This window comes from Arachis ipaensis, chromosome B10, assembly GCF_000816755.2.
Source record: "Arachis ipaensis cultivar K30076 chromosome B10, Araip1.1, whole genome shotgun sequence".
Taxonomy (NCBI): Eukaryota; Viridiplantae; Streptophyta; class Magnoliopsida; order Fabales; family Fabaceae; genus Arachis; species Arachis ipaensis.
The window spans coordinates 101,959,168-101,963,551 of NC_029794.2; positions in this window are offsets into that span (position 1 = coordinate 101,959,168).

Genomic DNA, 4,384 nt, shown 5'->3' on the forward strand with positions numbered 1-4,384 from the left:
CCTAAGAAAACATGAAAAACAATAAAAATAAGGATTAGATAAACATTGGGTTGCCTCCCAACAAGCGCTTCTTTAATGTCAATAGCTTGACAGTGGGCTCTCATGGAGCCTCACAGATGTGCAGAGCTTTGTTGAGACTCTCCAACACCAAACTTAGAGTTTGGATATGGGAGTTCAACACCAAACTTAGAGTTTGGTTGTGGCCTCCCAACACCAAACTTAGAGTTTGACTGTGGGGGCTTTGGTTGACTCTGCTTTGGGAGAAGCTTTTTCTGCTTCCTCTCCATGGTTGCAGAGGGAGATCCTTGAGTTTTAAACACAAGGGAGTCCTTATTCCATTGAAGGACTATTTCACCTCTGTCAATATCAATCACAGCTCTTGCTTTGGCCAGGAAAGGTCTTCCTAGGATGATGGATTCATCCTCTTCCTTTCCAGTATCCAGGACTATGAAATCAGCAGGGATGTAAAGGCCTTCAACCTTTACTAACACGTCCTCTACTTGTCCATATGCCTGTTTTCTTGAATTGTCTGTCATCTCTAATGAGATTTTAGCAGCTTGCACCCCATAGATTCCCAGTTTCTCTATTACAGATAGGGGCATGAGGTTTATTCCTGAACCAAGGTCACACAGAGCCTTAAAGATCATGGTGCCTATAGTACAAGGTATTATGAACTTTCCAGGATCCTGTCTCTTCTGAGGCAATGTCAGTTGATCCAGATCACTTAGTTCATTGATGAACAAGGGAGGTTCAACTTCCCAAGTATCATGCCAAATAATTTGGCATTCAGCTTTATGATTGCACCAAGAAACTTGGCTATTTGCTCTTCAGTAACATCCTCATTCTCTTCAGAAGAGGAATACTCATCAGAGCTCATAATGGCATAAGGAGGTTCAATGGAATCTCTATGGTCTCTAGATAAGTCTCAGATTCCTTTGGTTCCTCAGAGGGAAGCTCCTTATTGATCACTGGACGTCCCAGGAGGTCTTCCTCCTTGGGATTCACGTCCTCTCCTTCCTTTACAGGTTCGGCCATGGTGCTTATGTCAATGGCCTTGCACTCTCCTTTTGGATTCTCTTCTGTATTTACTTTAAGCTTGCTCAGCTTTTGAGGAGGAAAGAACTTGGCTAAGAAAGTCGTGACCAGCTTATCCCAAGAGTTCAGGCTATCTCTGGGTTGAGAGTCCAACCAGATTCTAGCTCTGTCTCTTACAGCAAATGTGAAAAACATGAGCCTGTAGACTTCAGGATCTACTCCATTAGTCTTAACAGTATCACAGATCTGCAAGAATTCAGTTAAGAACTGAAAAGGATCTTCAGATAAAAGTCCATGAAACTTGCAGTTCTGCTGCATCAAAGAAACTAATTGAGGTTTCAGCTCAAAGTTGTTTGCTCCAATGGCAGGAATAGAGATGCTTCTTCCATGTAATTTGGAATTTGGTGCAGTAAAGTCACCAAGCATTCTCCTTGCATTGTTGTTGGGTTCGGCTGCCATTTCCTTTACTTGTTCAAAATTTCAATCAAGTTGTCTCTGGATTGTTGTAATTTGGGTTCTCTTAATTTCCTCTTCAGAGTCCTTTCAGGTTCTGGATCAGCTTCAACAAGAATGCCTTTTTCTCTGTCCCTGCTCATAAGAAAGAGAAGAGAAAAAGAAAAGAAGAGGAATCCTCTATGTCACAGTAAAGAGGTTCCTTATTGTTAGTAGAAAAGAAGAAGAGAAAAATCTGAACTCAGAAAGAGAGAGAGGGTTCGGATTTTTAGTGGGTGAGGGAGAGATGTTAGTAGATGAATAAATAAATAGAATAAGATGAGAGAGGGAAAATTTTGAAAATAATTTTTGAAAAAGAGTTAGTTGATTTTTGAAAATAGTTTTTGAAAAAGGTTAGTGGTTTTTCGAAAATTAAGATTTGAAAATTAAAATAATTAGTTAATTAAAAAGAAATTTTGAAAAAGAGGGAGATATTTTCGAAAATGAGAGAGAGAGTTAGTTAGGTAGTTTTGAAAAAGATAAGAAACAAACATAAAGTTAGTTAGTTAGTTGAAACAAATTTTGAAAAGGTGAGAAGTTAGGAAGTTAGAAAAGATATTTTGAAATCATATTTTGAAAAAGATAAGATAAGAAGATATTTTTGAAAAGATATGATAGAAATTAATTTAAAAAAAAAGATTTGATTTTTAAAATCACAATTAATGACTTGATTCACAAGAAATCATAAGATATGATTCTAGAACTTAAAGTTTGAATCTTTCTTAACAAGTAGGTAACAAACTTAAAATTTTTGAATCAAAACATTAATTGATTATGTTATTTTCGAAAATTATGTGATAAAATTAAGAAAAGATTTTTGAAAAATATTTTTGAAATTTTCGAAAATAACTAAGAATTTTGAAAAAGATTTGATTTTTGAAAAAGATTTTGAAAAAGATAAGATTTTCAAATTGAAAATTTGATTTGACTCATAAGAAACAACTTGATTTTAGAAATTTTTGAAAAAGTCAACTCAAAATTTCGAATTTGATGAGAGAAAAAAGGAAAGATATTTTTTTTTATTTTTGAATTTTTATGATGAGAGAGAAAAATTAAAAACATCATTTTCATGTTTTTCTCTTTTATTTTTGAATCAAAACATGGAATGCATGCAAGAACACTATGAATGTCAAGATGAACACCAAGAACACTATGAAGATCATGATGAACATCAAGAACATATTTTTGAAAAATTTTTAATGCAAAGAAAATATGTAAGACACCAAACTTAGAATTCTTTAATGCTTAGACATTAAGAATTCAAGAATGCATATGAAAAACACCATACAACACAAAACAAAAAATCATTAAGATCAAACAAGAAGACTTACCAAGAACAACTTGAAGATCATGAAGAACACTAAGAATGCATGAATTTTTGAAAAATGCAAGATGCACATGCAATTGACACCAAACTTATAACATGACTCAAGACTCAAACAAGAAACACAAAAATATTTTTGATTTTTATGATTTTATGATTTTTTTGTATTTTTATTTTATATTTTTCGAAAATTATTTAGAAAGAAAGAAAAATAAGGGTTCCAAAATTTTTAATATGAATTCTAGGAATCTTGCATTCTTAATTTAAAGCTTCAGTCCAGGAATTAGACATGGCTCACTAGCCAGCCAAGCTTTCAATGAAAGCTCCGGTCCAAAACACTAGACATGGCCAATGGCCAGCCAAGCTTCAGCATGTAATTCAGACATGACATGCCTGACATACCCTACAGTCGTATAATAGCTGATGGTTGGAAGCCTCAGTCCAAAAGAATTTAGACATGGCTTTACAGCCAGCCAGGCTTCACATGCTTCATGAAACACTAGAATTCATTCTTAAAAATTTTGAATCTAAATTTTTTTCGAAAACAGGTGAGAAAATTTTGAAATATTTTTGAAAAATTTTGGAAAAGAAAACAAAAAGAAAATTACCTAATCTGAGCAACAGGATGAACCGTTAGTTGTCCAAACTCAAACAATCCCCGGCAACGGCGCCAAAAACTTGGTATGCGAAATTGCTACTCAGGTTGTGAATTGTTGTTCGAAATTGATTCCCTGGCAATGGCACCAAAAATGGATGCACAGAACCATGGTCTAAACATATCTTCACAACTTCGCATAACTAACCAGCAAGTGCACTGGGTCGTCCAAGTAATACCTTACGTGAGTAAGGGTCGAATCCCACGGAGATTGTCGGTATGAAGCAAGCTATGGTCACTTGTAAATCTCAGTCAGGCGGATATCAAATGGTTATGGAGTTTTCGACAATAATATAATAAAATAGCGATAGAAATACTTATGTAATTCATTGGTGAGAATTTCAGATAAGCGAATGGAGATGCTTTCGTTCCTCTGAACCTCTGCTTTCCTGCAATCTTCATCCAATCAGTCTTACTCCTTTCCATGGCTGGCTTTATGTGATACATCACCATTGTCAATGGCTACTTTCGGTCTTCTCTCGGGAAAATGATCCAAATACCCTGTCACGGCACGGCTAATCATCTGGAGGCATCACCCTTGTCAATGGCTGCATCCCATCCTCTTGTGAAAATGGTCCAAATGTGTCCTTCTTGGAGTTGAACGCCAGTTTTTGTGCCAGTTTGGGCGTTCAACTCTGGTTTTGGCTCCTTTTCTGGCGCTGGACGCCAGATTTGGGCAGAAAGCTGGCGTTGAACGCCAGTTTACGTCATTTATTCTTGACCAAAGTATGAATTATTATATATTGCTGGAAAGCCCTGGATGTCTACTTTCCAACCCAATTCGAAGCGCGCCGTTTTGAGTTCTGTAGCTCCAGAAAATTCACTTTGAGTGCAGGGAGGTCAGAATCCAACAGCATCGGCAGTCCTTCTTCAACCTT